The 19,180-nt window shown below is 43.3% G+C and overlaps 1 protein-coding gene across 5 annotated transcripts in view; it reads right to left on the reverse strand.

The window, feature by feature from the left end:
* LOC115090703 (lymphoid-restricted membrane protein-like) overlaps positions 1-19,180 on the reverse strand; it is a 1,037,620-nt gene that overhangs the window by 204,211 nt on the left and 814,229 nt on the right. For all 5 annotated transcript variants that reach the window (XM_029600146.1, XM_029600141.1, XM_029600144.1 and 2 more), the window contains exon 26: positions 10,757-10,821. The gene's annotated coding sequence lies outside the window, so the exon portion shown is untranslated. The remainder of the gene's footprint in view (positions 1-10,756; positions 10,822-19,180) is intronic.

Raw genomic sequence — 19,180 nt, forward strand, 5'->3', positions numbered from 1 at the left:
GAATAAGCCTTCCGGTGTCTATGCCGATGTTTTTCTCTGTGCTTGGGCTGGTCCGGCACAGAGGACATCGAGGTAGTTTTTTTCGGCAGAAAACTAGGTGGCCGGGAATCACCGGAGGCCAGTCTGTGCAGAGGCATCAACGGCAACAGAGTCGATAACGCCGATGATTTGGAAGGGGTAGGCTGATTTGTTTGGAACAAAAACTCCATCTTTTCTAAGCGAGCCCAGCAGCCCTTGGGTGTCATTTAGGTGCAATTGGTACAGGTCGTGACATCATGGGTAACCCGTAAGTACAGGACTCATACCTGATGCGGGTCTGTAATGGACATAGTCCACGGACAGTAGGGGTACCGCCTAAAACCCATCGCCATTGGACCTAAAAAGGGGAACCGCCGGTAACCGACTGTGAAAACGAGGTAAAGCCTTACCTTACATCTGTGGGTATCAATAGTTGAAAGGGGGACCCTAGATGGGGTGAATTTTGATAAAGTTTTTGAAAAAATTTTGAGGAAAAATCCTGTCAGGAATAGTTGTGAGAGCTCCTCAAACCATGTGGCTACTGCTGCGCGGAAAAAAAAAAAAGAGACTGAAGGGGGACCCCTGCTGGATGCAGGGTTAGGTGGCATGCTGGGCATGCTCAGTGTGCCAAGTCAAAGTTCTAGAAGCTTTGACAAAGTGTTCCCTGGGGGCTCCATCCTGATGATGTCACCCATATATGAGGACTACCATCCTGTTTGTCCTGTGAGAATAGTATGTTCTTATAAGGGGATAGAGAAACCCCTACTTAGTTTTCTAGAGAGTTCCAGGAACGGCAGGAGTCTGAGCTCCAGCAGAGAGATCTCTTCTGAGGAGTTTATAGGAGATATGAACAGAAGCTCTCCATCACAGAGAAATACAACTCCTTGAATCCAGAGGAGAAACAGGGAGAAAGCCTCACTGAAAAACTTAAGAGTTGAAAAGGCCTAAATCTGATAACAGGTGAGAAAAAAATGTCTAAGTCCATTTGTGTTTGCAGATTCCCATATCTGGACTACTACTTTCTTAAATAAGAAAAACAGCTTCAAACAAGACACCATAGAGTTTCTAAACAGATTAAACATCAAGCAGCTACTGCCTCTTTGTCGCAACAGATGTATATTCAATATACAGCAACATCTCCTTGTTATGTTTGGTCGTTTGTGAGAAAGCTCCACAACTGACTGCACTCACCCCCGAGAGCTACCAACACTGAGGGAGTTTCTGCTGTGGTTGGGACACCTCTGCTATGCTTCTCCCACTGGTCCCTCTTAACGTGCACCTGAACATAAAGGCTCCACAGCAGAAAAGTGCATGAGGTGCCTGGAGATGATAGAGGCAACTGGGGAATTAAACCCTAGCCGTGCTCCCAGTCTGCGCCTCAGCAATGGTTCTGCTCCTCTACAGTACATGTTACCTGCATTCGTGTCTGCCTCATCCTTGTCTTGTCTCATCCAGCCTGCCTTGTCTCAATTCTATCCTTCTTGCCTTGCTCCTGCCTACCTCGGACATATTTTCTAGATCTGACCTTTGCCTGTTCCTTGACTCCTCTGTGCTTGCTGCCTGCCAATGACCTTCTCCTGGAAACTGGACCTCATTGCTCGCTTCCTTTCCTTACCCTTGGCCTGTCTTTGGTGTCTCTCTCTGATTTCTGCTTGCTCAGACCCAGCTCATCCCGATTCTCTATCTATACTTTTCCTGCGGCCTATCGCCTAAGTCCTGCTGGCCCCCGAAACCCAAGGGCTCAACCTACAGGGAAGGGATTGGTATAGTGTAGCTCCTGTCCAGTCCCATCCCAGGGGGTTTGCTCTCTAGGCTGTGCCAACCACACCACAGCACTAAGAATTCATCTTCCTTGCAGACTGCTGAGACCATGGACCCAGCATACCTGCCCACCGCCCTCCAGGCCATTCTGGGGCTCATATAGCATCTCCAACGCAGCAGGGCATTTTAGATCAGGTAACCAGGGTGCTTGAGACACTTGCTGTAAGAATGGATGTCATGCAGACTCCACCTCCAGTGCCAGATCCTCCTCCCACAGTTGCCGCCACCTCCCCGTTATCATGAGGATCCTATGGAATACAGGAGCTTCCTGAATCAGTGCAGGATGCAATTTGAAGTCCAGTATGTCCTATTCTATACTGATCAAACCAAGGTAAACATAAGAACATAAGGCTTGCCATACTGGGTCAGACCAAGGGTCCATCAAGCCCAGTATCCTGTTTGCAACAGTGGCCAAGCCAGGTCACAAGTACTTGGCAGGATCCCAAGGGGTAGAGAGATTCCAAGCTGCTTATCCCAAGAATAAGCAATGGATGTCTGCAACTCTACCTTAATTGTTAATGGACTTTTCCTCCAGGAACTTGTCCAAACCTTTTTTTAAACGCAGCTATACTAATAGCTTTCACTAAATCCTCTGGCAAGGAATTGCAGAGATGAATTGTGTGTTGAGTAAAAAAATAGTTTCTCCTATTAGTTTTAAATGTAGTACCCAGTAACTTCATTGTGAGTCCCCTGGTCTTTGTATTTTTCAAACAAGTAAACTTATTAACGTTTACTCGTACCATTCCACTCATTATTTTATAGCCTCTATCATATCTTTCCTCAACCATCTCCTCTCCAACCTCTTTAGCCTTCTTCATAGGGGAATTGTTCCATCCCCTTTATCATCTTAGTCACCTTTCTCTGTGTCTTTTCTAATTCTGCTATATCTTTCTTGAGACGTGGTGACCAGAACTAAACACAATACTCAAGAAGAGTTCATACCATGGAGTGATACAGAGGCATTATGATATTCTCTATTTTATTCTCCATTCCTTTCCTATCCTAATAATCCCTAGCATTCTATTTGCTTTTTTGGCTGCTGTTGCTAAACACTGAACAGAAGATTTCAACATATTTTCAATGATAACACCTAGATCCTTTTTCCTGAGTGGTGACTCCTAATACGGAGCCTTGCATTTTGTAGCTATAATTTGGGTTACTCTACCCTAAGTGCATCTTTTTGCATTTGTCTACATTAAATTTCATTTGCATGCCCAGTTTCCCAGTTTTGCAATGTCCTCTTGTAATTTCTCCCAATCCTCTTATGATTTGACAACTTTGAATAATTTTGTATCATTGGCAAATTAGATCACTTCACTTGTTCCCATTTCTAAGTCATTTATAAAGCATCGCTCCAGAACAGATCTCTGGAGCAATCCATTATTCACATTTTTCCATTGGGAAAATTTACCATTTAGCCCTAATCTCTGTTTTTTATCTTTTAAGCAGTTGGCAATCCACAATAGGACACTGCCACCTATCCCATGACTTTCTAATTTCCTAAGAAGTCTTTAATGAGGGACTTTGTGAAATGCTTTCTGGAAATCCAGATACACTATATCAACTGGCTTACCTTTATCCACATGTTTATTTATGCCCTGAAAAAAAATGTAACAAATTTGTGAGGCAAGACTTCTCCTGGCTAATCCATGTTGGTTTTGTCCCATTAAATTATGCTTATCTATATGTTCATTAGTTTTGTTCTTTGTGATAGTTTCTACCATTTTTGCTGGCACAGATATAGTCACTGGACTGTAATTTCCTGGATCACCCTATCATCTCTTTTTAAAAACTGGCATTACATGGAAACCCTCCAGTCTTCAATACATGATGTTATTGATAGCTTACAAATTTCTAATAGCAGGTCCACAATTTCATTTCTCAGTTCTTTCAGCATTCGGGATGTATACCATCTGGCCCAAGTGATGTGCTACTCTTTAGTTTGTCAGTTTGCCCTAGTACATCTTCTAGGTTCACTGAGGTTTGTTTCAGTTCCACCTTGAATATCATTTTTGGCATGGGTATATCTCTTACATCTTCCTCAGTGAATACTGAAGCAAAGAATTCATTTAGTCTCTCTGTTATGGCTTTGTCATCCCTAAGTGATCCTTTTACCCCTTGATTATCTAAATGTCCAACGGACTCCCTCGCAGGCTTTTTATCTCGAATGTACCTGAAAACATTTTTATTATGAGTTTTTGCTTCCTCTGCTTCTTCTTTTCAAATTCTATCTTTGCCTTCCTTATCAATGCTTTGCATCTGACTTGCCAGTGCTTATGCTGTTTCCTGTTTTCTTCATTTGGATCCCTTTTCCATTTCTTGAAAAATGTTCTTTTAGGTATTATAGCTTCTCTCACCTCACCTTTCAACTATGCTGGTAATAGTTAAGCCTTCTTTCCACCTTTTCTAATGCATGGAAATCATCTGTTCTGGGCTTCCAAAATGGTAAACAACATCCATGCCTGAGCTAAACTCTTAACCTTTGTAGTTGGCTCCTTTCAGTCTCTCTCTAACCATTTTCCTCATTTTTGAAAGTTAAATACTGTCATAGCAGATTGCTTTTTTGCACTCCCTCCAGTTATTAAGTCAAATTTGATAATGTTGTGATCACTATTGCCAAGTGGCTCCAACACTTGGCCTCTTGGCCCAAATCCTGTGCTCCCCTAAGGACTAGGTCTAAAATAGTTTCCCCTCTTGTTGGTTTTTGTATTAGCTGCTCCATGAAGCAATCATTTATTTCATCTAGGAACTTTACTTCTCTAGAATGTCCTGATTTAACATGCACCCAGTCAATACTGGAGTAATTGAAATCACCCATTATTACTGTGCTGCTGATTTTGTTAGCTTCCTTAATTTCTTTTAGCATTTAATTGTGTTATTTCATTCTGGCCAAGTGGAGGGCAATACATCCCCATTACTATTTTATTCCCCTTTTCACCTGGAATTTCTATCCATAAAGATTCAACATTGCATTTTGTTTCCTGCAGAACGTTTACCCTGTTTGACTCAGTGTTCTCTAACATATAGTGCCACCTCTCTACCAATTTGATCAATCCTATCATTTTGATAGTATCACAGTGTCCCATTGGTTATCCTCCTTCCACCAAGTGTCTGAGATGCCAATTTTATCTACACTATAACTCTCCCATTTTATTTTTTAGATTTCTAGCATTTGTATACCAACATTTCAAAGTATGTTTCTTGTTTGTATTAATCTGCTCATCTATTGTCAGGGATAATTTGGAATCTTTCTGCAACTTCTCTACTGGGGTGCCCTATTTTCCCTATTCTATTAGAATCCTTCAAAGATACATCATTCCAAACCATATGCATTTGAGTGACTGTCTGCTTTCCCCCTATTTTAAAAGCTGCGCTATCTCCTTTTTAAAGGTTAGTGCCAGCAGTCTGGTTCCACTCTGGTGAAGGTGGAATCCATCCTTTTGGAAAAAGCCCCACCTTCCCCAAAATGCAGCCCAGTTCCTAACAAATCTGAAACCCTCTTCCCTGCACCATCGCCTCATCCATGTATTGAGACTCTGGAGCTTTGCCTGCCACTGGGGTCCTGCATGTGGAATAGGGAACATTTCTGAGAATGCTACACTGAAGGTTCTGATTTCAGCTTTCTACCTAAAATCTTAAATTTGGATTCTAGAACCTCTCTCCTGCACTTCCCTATGTCATAGTTCACCACATGTACCAAGACAGCCGGCTCCTCCCCAGAAGTATCTAAAATCCTATCTGTGTGATGCGTGAGGTCCGCCACCTTTGCACCAGGCAGCCAAGTTACCAAGCGATCCTCATTTCCACCAGCCACCCAGCTATCAACCTTCCTAACTGAATCACCAACTATAATGGCCATCCTAACCATTTCCTCTCGGGCACATGCCCCTGGAGATCTATCCTCAGTGCGAGAGGATACTACCTCATCTTGATGGCAGGTCCTAGCTACAGGATTGCTTCCTGCCTCATCAAGCTGATGCTGTCCTTCCAGGTGATCTTTCTCCTCCAAAGCAGCATAGGGCCTACTAGATTGGAAGTGAACTTTCTCTACTATGTCCCTGAAGTTCTCCTCTATATAACTCTCTGTATTCCCCTAGCTCCTCCAGGTCTGACACACTAGCCTCCAGAGATCAGAATCATTCTCTCAGGGCTTGGGGCTCTTTGCACTTTGCTCTTTGCACTCTGCGCACACATATGACCTTTCACCAGCTGAGAGATAATCATACCTGCTGCTGGACTACTTTCTGCAACATAATTTTGTTGATTTATCAATTTAAAATTTCTAAGGGAGAAGGGATGTAAAGCTAACCTAAATTACTTTTAGTCTATGGATTTATTTTGTGTGTGTCTGGCAATGACCCTCAAAATGCTACAATTAATCTACCTATATCTCCTAGTTATCCAAATTATTGACTCTTGTTTTGAATTGGATTCCTTATGTATAACATCTGTAACAAAGTACTCCTACCAAATACAATTGCCATGTAAAATCAAAACATATAAAACCAAACAAAAACAGATCAGGTCTAGTAAATAGATAAAGTATAGCAAGGTAAATGGATAGAGTATAGTAGATGTTTGAGGTGCATGCACCTAATAGAACTGGCTTCCAGTCCTCTTCTGCTACAAGGGGTTCGGGGCTTCTGGAAGCTGAGGCTGTGGAGTTCGAAGCCTGGATAGCTCGCTATGACCTCTGACTGCTGGGAATAATATGTAGATGAGCCTTCCGGTCTTCTTCTGCTGCCTTTTTCTCCTGGATGGTATGGCCCTCTCCTGGGTCTTCCTGTTGTGGGAGCATGAGGACCCCATGCTCCAAGGAGTTCCTCTGCTAGTTTTGCCTCATTTTTTATGAACAGAGCCTGGGAACTCCATGGCAGCAGATCTCCTTTGTATCCAGCAGGGAACTTGTACCATCAGAGAGTTTGTGATCCAGTTTCATACCCTTTTCAGAGTGTTGGCAGGGGCTGCCAAGCTGGATTAAAGAAGAGCTAACTGGCTGCAAGGTTCCATCCACCTTGGATGCCTTTATCACTCTGGCTACCCAGGTAGACAGGAGATTTCAAGAGTAAGCTGAGGAATATAAGGCCTCCCGGCAACCTGTCCACCTGACCCCCCCAATTCCAGCACCCTCCTGTGACCCCAGCCAGCCAGCAATCTAAGCTGGCAAAGGAAACCATGCAATTGGGACATTCAAAACTTTCTCAGGAAGAGAAACAGGCAATGACAACTCAGACTGTTTGTCCTGTGCCAATTGGGGGCATTTTGCTTCTCATTGACTCAAGAAGGGGAAACTCCTGCACCTAGGGCTGGTTGGAGAGACAACCCTAGGTCAGATATTCTCCTCTCCACAACTGCTGATACCCATGTGCTTGTTCACTGAAAACTCCCAGATTTATACCAAAGTTTTCCTCAACTTCAGGGTTGGTGGGAACTTAATAGAGAAATCATTGGTCCACCATCATGGCATATCCACCACCTCTCTGGAGAATGCGGACACCATCTCCTTTGTCTACGGAGATCCTCTCCCAGGCCGACTCACCGAGATGACCTTGCCACTCACATTTCATACATGTCTTCTCCATAAAGAGACTCTGCCTTTCCATGTAATACCCAGGGCAGTTAATCCCATCAACCTAGGACTACCTTGCCTCCAAAGCACCAATCCATCATCAACTGGAACACAGCTGGCATGCTGGGGCCCTACATGTGCCATGATATGTTTCTCTACAGTTCTATCCCTGCTCGTCTTGACTGTGGCTACAACTTTGCTGTGCCTGCCATCCTAGTAAGCCAATTATGCAGATGTGCTGAACAAGTAGCACGCAGAGACCTTTTCCCGCAGGAAAGATGCCTCCACAGGGTAGCGTAAAGCCCCTCTCAGTTCCAGAGACCACAGCTATGTCACAATATATAAAGGAAAACCTTAGTGGCTGGGGCAGATTTCTTCTTCATTGGTTAAAAGGACGAGTCTCTCAGGCATTGTATAGACTACAGGGGCCTCAATGCCATTACTAAGAAGAATCAATATCCTTTGCATTCGACTGCAAGGATTTTGACTAAAATTGATCTAAGAGCAGTGTATCATCTTATACACATGTGAGGGAGATGAGTGGTGAACAGTGTTTAATATGAGGAATTGCCGCTATGTAACGCCCCTGCAGTATTCCAACATATGGTTAATGAGATCTTTTGTACTACCACATGGTAGTCTACCTCAATGATATTCTCATTCTCCTGCTCATTGAATCAACATAGGGAGCATGTCAAGCAAGTATTATAGAGACTGCAGGATCATCACCAATACATAAAATTGGAAAAATGCACATTCAAGTAGGAAGAGCTTCTCTTCTTGGAATATATCGTTTCCCAACATGGGTTTCACATGAACCCCGCAAAGGTAAAAGCCTTCCTGGATTGGCCCCTTCCCATGGGACTCAGGGCACTGCAGCATTTCCTAGGGTTTACAAACCATTATAGATAATTCATACCTGGATATTCCTTTCCCGCCTCTCCCCTTACCATTCTTACCAAGAAGGGTATGGATACTAGACACTGGCTGGAAATTGGTATAGGTGAAGCTCTTGTCCAGTCCAGTTCCAGAGTACATTCACCAGCTTTCGGTGTGGGCCTAGGGGGTTTGCTCTCTAGGCTATGGCAACTTGTGATAGCCAAAAACCTTTGTACTGAAGGAGAAGAGAACCTTAGATTTTTTTTACAACTACTTCAATGCATTCCATCTCAGACTTAAAATGAACTACTTTATAGAAATAATTACATTTGTAGACACTATAGCCTCAAACTGACAGTAACTACCTTCAAAATTCTAGTTTAATGTACAGAAAAGTCAATTATGCTAAGCTACAGGATACCATGTATTTGTTCTGATCCAAAGGACAGGAATAAACACCTCAAAGTTTTAAATGGATCCTTCAAACAAATGGGCTATTATAATAAAATCAAGAAAACTGCATCCTCATTCAAATACATCTAAGGAAAATCTTCTACAAGAAGAGAACCATAGAGCAGATACCATATGTAGTAACATACAATCCAGAACTAGAAATCATAAGGAAAATCATAAAAGACCTAAAACTTCTATTACTAGAGGATGAAATACTGAAAAAAATATTTCCTGCTCCTCCAGTTCTAGCCTTCCAGCAACCACCTAATCAGAAAAACGTATAAGTTCCAAATATTTCATATTTAGATAGCTGTAGGGTTCTGTGATTTCTGCTGGTACAAAGACCCTCAAGACATCACTACGCAAATTGTGCCAGCATATATCACAGAACCTTACAGCTACCCACATATGAAAGCCTTTCAAAATAAAAAGGTTCACATTCATGCTTCTCTATGAATGCAAATCCAATGCAAAACATGTGAAAGATGCTACATCGGTGAAACAAGTAAAAAATTAAGGACACCCATCAGTCCTCATTACATAAAATTACAGAGAACAACAGAAAGATCTCAGCAGAGGAACATTTATCAACGGAAGATTTCTCCCTTAACAACCTTACAATCAAGGTACTTAAAGAGAACTTTAGTAATACACAAGGACTCAAAACATTTGTCATTAAGAAGGTCAAATACTTTGACACATAAAAGGATATAAAATACATTGGTTCTCTCACTCACTATCAAATATGGGCCATTTGAACTGTTACGTTTTACTGGTTTGATCACCTGTGTCAAGGCTCCCCTTTCCCACCCAACCTCTATCAAGGCTCCGCCCTCTCCCAATCAATATGGGGTGGATTTACACATGTGGGGGGGGGGGGGGGTTTACGCATGCTGGGCCTATTTTCAAAAAGCCCGGCGGCACGCATAAAGCCCTGGGACGCGCGTATGTCCCGGGGCCTCTGACACAGCAGCTGGCTGGCAGGCTTAACTTACAAAATAAAGGTGGGGAGTGGGGGGGATTTAGGTAGGGCTGGGGGGGCGGGTTAGATAGGGGAAGCCGAAGGAAAGTTCCCTCCGAGGCTGCTCCGATTTTGGAGTGGCCTCATAGGGAACGAGGAACGCCATCGGGGCTCCCCTAGGGCTCGGCGCACTAGTGTGCACCCCCTTGCGTGCACTGACCCCGGATTTTATAACATGCGCACGGCTGCGCATGTTATTAAATCGGGCATACATTTGTGCGCTGCGGGTAGCATGCACAAATGTAGGCCACGCATGTAGTTTTAAAAATCCGGCTCTGTTTACTGAGTTGTAATGGTATATGCAAGCAACCTAAGACCTTGTTGACTATATATTATTTAAACCCAGTGTAACTGCACTGGATATTCACTGACCAGATGGAGAGGCTAACACTTGAAATGCATTACGCTAGTTCAATAAAAAAGTATCACCTACAACTTTTTAATGACCCTTATTTTAACAAGTTTCTAGAATCCAATATAACAAACAATGAGGGGGAAGACAGAATAGCAACTAAACTATATCATGCTCCCAAAAGTACCTATCTGGTACAAGCATGTAAGAAAAGAGTCTTGCCTGTAGCTAACAGCATGAGGATTTTCAGGTATTGTGGTCTAGTAACCAGCATGATGTAAGACTACTTAGCTAAGATAAATAGCCACACAAAGAGTAAAGTATGAGGAAGAAAGTCATAGAATGTCTATAGTGACCTCTTGTGAATGAAATGTAACACAATCTAACAGAAAAGTTATCTTTGGGAAAGTCAAATCCTAATAAGGATGTCCATAAGAGATTAGGTTTTTTGGATGCTTTATGAATAGAATGCACTGTTTTTGCAATTGTCATCATAGAAGAAATACTTACAGTAAAAATTTTCTTTGGGACAACTATATGGCATGTGAAGTTTATGCTGTAATGTCTGATTCCTAATAGTTGAACACCAGTAGGGCCCTAAAGTTATTTTCCTCTGTTCGGAAAGAAACCTCACAAAACTTACCAGCTATTTGACATCCTGCTGAGTTTATCATTTTCTTCAGTTCCAGTAGCTTCATGTATCTGAGACTTTAAAATAAAAATTCAAAATTATAACAATTTGTAAACAAATCAAAATGGCAATTAAAAACAATAGGCTTGACTCAACCAAAATATTTTTGGTCTCTGGCAGGTGAATGGTGGAAATATACAGAATATCAATTGTCCCAAAAAGGTGATATTTGGCCAATAATTGTAGTTGAAAATACGTGGCATAGGCTGTGAAATGCTAGTTGACATGCATAAGGAATGGCCACCATAGATACTCCAGTAATTCCAATTCCACCCATGCAGCAGTCAGGGACAAAATAAGAACATAAGAATTGCCATGCTGGGTCAGACCAAAGAAAGGATCAATTCCTTATTGCTTACACCCAGGGATAAACTGTGGCTTTCTCTAAATCCACCTGGCTCATAATTGTTAATGGACATTTCCTCCAGGAACTTGTCCAAACCTTTCTTAAACCCAGCTATGTTAGACGCGTTTACCAAGCCCTCCAGCAATAAATTCCACAGCTTGTGTGTCAAATGAAAAATACTGTCCCCAATTTGTTTTAAATTTTCTCCCTGTAGTTTCAGTGAGAGTCCTAGTCCTATATGAAAGGGTTAAAAACTGTTCCCTAATTCACTGCTCTCACCCCACTCATATTTTATAAACATTCTATCATATCCCCTTCTTACCATCTCTTCTACAAGCTGCAGAACCTGTTTAGTCTTTCTTCATAAGGGAGCCATTCCATTCTCTTTATACATTTTTGTTGTCCTTCTCTGCACCTTTTATAATTCTGTAATACCTTTTTTGAGATGCAGTGATACACAATACCCAAGATATGGTCGCACACAAGTATTACAATATTCAGTTTTATTCTCCCTTTATTTATGTATTTATTGCTGAGTTTTATATACCGTCATTCGGAAAGCCATCATAACGGTTTACAAAGTTCAGATTACAATTTTTATCACAGTTGGTAAAATAGTAAACTGATATCATATTAAACAGAGACAACCGATTACAGAAAAAAATTGGTGCGTGCACTATGGATTGCACGAAGGGGTGCACAAACCCTTTGTGCACCCCTTCGGTGCGCGGCGCCTGATGGTGAGGCGCATTTCAAACGGTCGCCGGGGCTCTGAGTGACGTCGGGGGGGGCGTGGTCTCGCGATCGGGTCCCTCTCTCATTTACGCATTTTCAGTTCCCCCTCACCTCCCGATGATATTTCAAGTCCTCTCTGCTTCATGCTGTTGGTAGTTATTTCTGAATAATTTTATTATTTTCTGTAACCGCTGCAGTACACTAAGCTGAGAATTTCAACATATTATTCACAGTGCCTTTCTGGCTGGTTACTCCTAATACAAACTATAGGTGTACACCTATAGTTTGTATTCTTCCCGATGTGCATCACTTTGCACTAACTGCACTAATGACATACTCTGGCAACAAATTCCAGAGCTTTATTGTGCGGAGAAATGTTGAGATTACTTACCTGATAATCTCCTTTTCCTTAGTGTAGACAGATGGACTCAGAACGAATGGGTATAGTATGCTCGTGCTAGCAGATGGAGACGGATCTGACGTCAGCACGGGTATATATACCCCCACAGGAAGCGTCGCAACTCAGTAATCTTCCTTGCAAAAGCTGTTATGGATGTGTGTGTACTGACGCTCAGTGAAATAGTGAAACAGGATTCCCCTGACCGATTGATAGTAGCTGGAGACCGCCAGCATTCCCAACCGGAAGGCGTCGACACCTGGCAAAGGGGATGCTCTTATGTAAACAAATGACATGGCTTACCTTGAATCTGTGAAACCCATGTACACTGGCAGCTGGGCGGGATGCTGAGTCCATCTGTCTACACTAAGGAAAAGGAGATTATCAGGTAAGTAATCTCAACATTTCCTAGCGTGTAGCCAGATGGACTCAGAACGAATGGGATGTACAAAAGCTTTACTCCCAGCCTGGGCGGGAGGCTGCCTGAGGTCCTTGTAGGACTGCCCTCGCAAATGCTGTGTCCTCCCTGGCCTGGACATCCAGACGGTAAAACGTAGAGAAGGTATGGAGGGAGGACCATGTCGCCGCTTTACATATTTCTGCAGGCGACAGCATCCTGGATTCTGCCCAAGACGCTGCTTGTGCTCTAGTAGAATGAGCCTTGACTTATAGAGGCGGAGATTTCCCGGCCTCTACGTAAGCTGCTCGGATAACTTCTTTAATCCAGCGGGCGATGGTGGGCCGAGAGGCCGCTTCACCTTGTTTCTTCCTGCTGTGCAGGACGAACAGATGGTCCGTCTTTCGTACTTCTTGTGTCATTTCCAGATATCTGGGCAGCAATCTGCCTATGTCGAGATGGCGAGGTAAACGCCCTTCTTCAGATTTCTTCAATCCCGCCGTGGTAGGCAAGGATATGGTTTGGTTAAGGTGAAATTGTGAGACCACTTTAGGTAGAAAGGAGGGAATCGTGCGAAGATGGATAGCCTCAGGAGTGATTCTGAGAAAGGGATCACGGCAGGACAGCGCTTGTAGCTCCGAAATGCGGCGTGCTGAACACACCGCCAGCAAGAACACCAACTTCAAAGTTAGAGAAGAGAGAGATAAGCCCCGAAGGGGTCTGAAGGTGGATCCCGCGAGGAAATCCAAAACAAGGTTGAGGTTCCATAGTGGCACTGGTCACTTCAGTGGCGGACGAATATGCTTGACTCCTTTCAGGAAGTGAGAAACATCTGGGTGCTTGGCAATGGTCTTGCCGTCCCTCCTGGGACCGTAGCAAGACAGCGCAGCCACCTGAATCTTGATGGAGCTGAGGGAGAGACCCTTCTGAAGCCCATCCTGCAGGAAATCTAAAACAGTCGGAATCGTGGTCGCATGTGGGTTGGTGCCATGAGTGTCGCACCAGGCCTCAAATACTCTCCAGATCCTTACGTAGGTGAGGGATGTGGAAAACTTGTGCTGCTTGGAGGAATTGCTTTCGGCTGTTCTTTCGGCTCTGGCGGAGTCAACGATATCTCCCCAGGTGACGAAAGGACTCCTACTCCCGCCCGCGGGGCTCGGGACCCCAATGTGAGATATGGGTGTCACAAACTGCGATATCACATGCTGTCCTGGAGAAGTGAGGGCTCAGGTGGGTATACCCTCATTTTTCCTTTTCTCTTCTGTGGCATATTAGCAAGAAAGTGATTTACAAGAAAAACTTTGAGAAATTCCAGGAGCGTCAGCGTCTGCGACCATTCAGGGAGCCATCTTGGATCTTCCCCCGTTGGATTTGCCTTTTACAAGATACTAAGCTGCTCACTCTTGGGTCAACTCAATGACAACAATTATCATAATGGTCTATTAATACCAATCCTAGAACTTTGACAAGGCTAACTTTTCAACTTTTATTTCTGTGGACTTTTCCTAATAGTATCCTTTGGCTCCAAGACTCATCACCCGCTTTCAAATTTCCTAACTCTGCTGAACACCATTCCATCCGACCATAATTGCCAAGTCTACGCTAATCTTGCCAATCTGTTTCATCATAACCCAGTCATATAATTCACATGGAAGGCCCAAAGTGTAAGAGTTACAGCATCTTGTCACTTCCAAAGAGCTTTTAAAAGACTGATTTTCCATCACCTTTGAAATACATCATTTTTCAGCTTCTCTATCCATTGTTATGTCAATGCTTCCATGATTATTTGTTTCATTATCATCAGCAAATGAAAATACAGCAACTGATCCTATTAGATCCAATCAGTTGGTATAAATTTATGCACAACTTAATTTCCAATCTTAGAAGAACAGATGACCAGAAAGACTGAGTAAAAACTACTGACATCTCACTCCTTGATTCAACCACCTAAGTTTTAATATTTATTGCTGTAACCTACCAGCCAAAGTATGTGAGGGACAAAACCACAAACAAGGATGTCCTACTGAGCTTGAAAACAACAAACTGTTAACATATACTCTTAACAATATTCAACTATATACAAGATTTGAAATTGTTCAGACTGGTTAATAATCATATGCAAACACATTTTATTAATTGCCTTCAATTTTTATCTGTCTAATGTTTTCCATATTTACAATTCACTGAACAAAAGATATGAGATTGTTAAAAAAAATAAATAAATAATGAATATATATATACACACACACACACACACCACAAAGATTTGGAACCTTCCTATTTCTCAACATATAGTTAATATTACTGTCCACCATAAAGAGTATGCTTCCTATTCTTACCTTGCAAGTATATGTTATCAACTTAATTACTACAATTCTTAGAATCCATACATTTATATTATTTCAGCAATTACTAATTAAGAAAAATCACTCAAAATATAACATTTGTAAGTGAAAAAACACAGAAATGATAGTATTATACTAACAAAGAAAGTTTATTTTTAAGATCACTAACATCTTTAGTATTTCCATTATACATTTAGAAATAAAAACATTTCCATTTTGTGAAACTTATCAGGCTTACACAGACTAGAATATTTTTTTGTGAAAAAAGCTACTCAGAGAACTTTTATTTTTAACTTTTTTTTTTAAATTTTTGTTCTTTACACCTGACTGCAATGTGTGTACATTTAATCTCTCTCATAAATCCTCTAACTTTATTGATCCTACAGTAATTACCCCATTGCCTGATATACACCTGGATATGTTTGCCTTCCCACTTCTTTCCAAAAGTGAATTGATACATCATAGATTGGCCTCAAGATCTTTTTTTTTTTTGAATAAACGATTTTTATTAATTGCAAAAAGGGAGAGTACAACACAATTCACCGATACACTTTGGTTTTCTAATATATCCCAAGAAAGAACCATACGTCAGTATTTCTAAGCAACCCTCTTAAATCCCCCCCCCCCCCCATCCCTGGTACATCCTTGGCGATTGAATCCAGGTGACCGCAGAGCCCGCGCCGCTATTGCTCTTCCTGACACCAAACTGAGGCAATACCCCTCAACAGTTAAGAATAAGACTCCTTGCTCGATGAGGTAAAGCTTGTATGTAAACAGTCCACACCTGTAGAAATCGGCGACGCTGCTGTGGGTTGGATTTAGAGAACATGTTGTCCATCTGCATCATTCTATGGAGATGATTCCTCCACATCCAGTATGAAGGACTAGTGGGCTCCTTCCAATTAACCAGAATGACTTTTTTCCCCACTGCAAAGCTTTTCGAACAAAACATCTAATACCCACCCCTCGAATCAAAGTGTTGGGAATACAGTCAAAGAGAATCATATACGGAGATAACGACATATTCACCCCTACTAACCCCCTCAAATAGTGCACAACCTTCCCCCAATATGCTTGTATACCCGGACATTCCCAAAAAACATGAAAAAGTGTCCCGCTGGGACAAGAACATCGAGGGCACGCCGCTGTATGCACCAGTTTCGCATAAAATGCTCTCTGCGGGGTTACGTATGCTCGGTAAATCAATTTTAGTTGCATTTCCCTGTAATACATATTAGTAGTCGTTTCCATCAGTCGTTTCATACTGGCGCGTATTACTCCAATGGGAACCTGAAAACCCCCGTCCCGAGCCCACCTCTCTGTCACACATTGATAAACTTCGGTTGAGTTAATTGGGCCCAGCTTGCTGTAGTATATAGACAGGGAAGGCCCTGCCGTGCGACCCTGCAGCAAAAACCGCTCCAAAGCCTGCAAAATGGGCGGGCTCTTTAGAGATTATCGGTAGCGATTGATAATAATGGCGCAGCTGTAGGTAACCAAATAAGTGTGAGCCCGGCAAACCATGTTCAGCCTGAAAATCCCCGAAGGGGAAGAAAGTCCCTGAACTATCCATCAAGTGTCCCAGCATAGTAATCCCGGCCGCCCCCCATTCCCGGAACACGCGAGACTGGGAGCCCGGTGTGAAATGGGGATTCCCCCTAATTGGCAGCAAAAACGCATTATATGATGGAATTCCTAATTTCTGACTTAAATACCTCCAAGCGTACCGAAGAGGTGCGACAAGTGGATCTCTACGCACAGACTCCGCCAAGTCTCTCTTGGGGCACATGAGGACGAAAGTTAAGTCCAGTGGTGCCAACAGCGTCTGCTCCGCCAAACCTTCTACAATGGTAGAACCCCCCGATATCCAATCCCTGACCACCCGCAGGTTGGCTGCTACCTCGTAGCGTTGCATATCTGGCACCCCCATACCTCCATTACCCCACTTTAGGTGTAACCAGCGCAGTGGAATACGTGCTTTTTTCCCTCTCCACAAGAAGGTCCGTAACATGGTTTCCAGCGTCCCCACATCCTTCCTCGTGAGATGAAGAGGAAAGTTCTGGAGCACATACAGCCATTTAGGTAGGATGAGGAGCTTGAACAAATTAACACGGCCCCCCAGGGATAGTGGTAACTCCCGCCATCTTTCCAGTCTATCTCGTGTTATGCGTAACAAACGGGTGATATTAAGGGAATATATGGAATGCAAATCTGTGGAAAGGGAGATCCCTAAATATTGTAAAGCAGACCCCGCCCAACGAAGAGGGAATACTCCAGACCAGCCCTCCTGCAAAGCGGACGGGTAACCCAAGGCCTCAGATTTGTCCCAATTAATACTTAGCCCAGAAAACTCCCTGAAATTATGAAATAACGTCAATAAAGCTGGAAGAGAGCGTTCTGGGGACGTAAGAAAAACAAGAATGTCATCCGCAAAGGCGGCATATTTGAATATCTCTCTCTTGGTTTGGGAGTAAAATAGCAGGCCTCGAATAGTAGGCGCTGCCTGCAACGCCAAAAGCAAGGGTTCCAGCGTAAGCAAAAATAGCAAGGGGGATAGCGGACAACCCTGTCTTGTTCCACGTCCTACCGCCAGAGGAGGTGATAGCTCACCATTTACCAACAAACGGGCCTGGGGATCTGCGTACAACAATTGAATGGCCTGCAAAAAGAACCCTTGAAAACCCATTTCTTCAAGCAACTGGAATAACAAGCCCCACTCAACCCGGTCAAATGCCTTTTCGGCATCGAGACTAACGACCAAGAAGGGGACCTCAGAGCGTTTACAGAGAGCCATCGCCACTGCCACCCTTCGAATATTTGTTAAGGCATACCGTCTTTTAACAAAGCCCACCTGACCTGGTTGTATCAAAAAGGGCACGATCGTACTAAGACGGTCTGCCAAAATCTTGGCCAGGAACTTCTGATCAACATTCAGCAATGAAATTGGTCTATAACCAGACGGATCCATCAGATCCTTGCCCGGTTTCGGGATAAGGGTTACATGGGCAGTGTTGCCAAAGGGGGGAAATGAACCCCGTTGGATTAATTTAGTAAAAACTAAGGGGAGGAGACCCACCAGGGGTTCTGCCAAACATTGATAGAACTCCGAACTATACCCATCCGGGCCCGGTGCCTTAAGTGGTTTTGCCTGCGTAATGACTCTCCTTACCTCCTCCTCCTGAATGGGTTCATTAAGCCACCTCTGCTGGGCTACTGTGATCGAAGGAAGCTGAACCCGGGCTGAAAACTCTTCCCATTTCTCTGGGGACCAGCCACCAGAACTATAAAGCTTGACGTAATAGTCTTGAAAAGTGTTTAGGATGTCTTTATTAGTGTTAACTATCTTTCCATGTACTGTACGCAGTGCTGCTACATGCCGGGAGCCTCCCACCAATCGTACCAAATTCGCCATCAGTTTCCCTGATTTGTTCCCGAATTGGTATAATTTGTATCTATAATAGAAGATACTTTTCATCGCCCGCTGGTGCAACAACTCATTTATTGCAGTTTGCAAAGTGAGATACGTGTTTTTCCCCTGGGGGGAGGGTTGCGCTAACCAACCCCGTCTTGCCGCCTGTAATTGAGCATTAAGGCGAAAAAGACGTTTGTCCAGCGTCTTCCGCCAATGGGCAACATAAGAGATGAGGTCGCCACGTATTACTACCTTGGCTGTATTCCAAAATAAAATCGGATCCCCCAAATGCTGGTTATTTAGGGTCGCAAAATCGTCCCAGCGCTCCCTGACATATGCCTGGAAACCCGTCTCCTGCGCCAAAAAGTACGGGTATTTCCATAAGCGACCATGTAGGCGTGCCATGTTTACAACCAGGTCGATCCAAACCGGGGCATGATCGGAAATAAGCACATCTCCCATGTCAGCCCCTGTTACCTGCGAAAAATATACTTCACTCACATATATATAATCAATGCAAGAATGAGTCGCATGTGCTCTTGCTATATGGGAAAATCCTTTTTCAAGAGGATGAAGCGTTCGCCAGGAGTCCACCAAATGGAGGGTGTCCTCCAGAGCCCTCAAGTGTTTACTAGGGGGGATCATAGTGTGCCCCACCGAGATTCTGTCCCATGCTGGGTCTCGCCAGGCATTAAAGTCTCCCCCCACCACCAAATTTTTGTCCTGGTAGGGAAGCAGCACCTG

This window comes from Rhinatrema bivittatum, chromosome 4 (assembly GCF_901001135.1).
Source record: "Rhinatrema bivittatum chromosome 4, aRhiBiv1.1, whole genome shotgun sequence".
Taxonomy (NCBI): Eukaryota; Metazoa; Chordata; class Amphibia; order Gymnophiona; family Rhinatrematidae; genus Rhinatrema; species Rhinatrema bivittatum.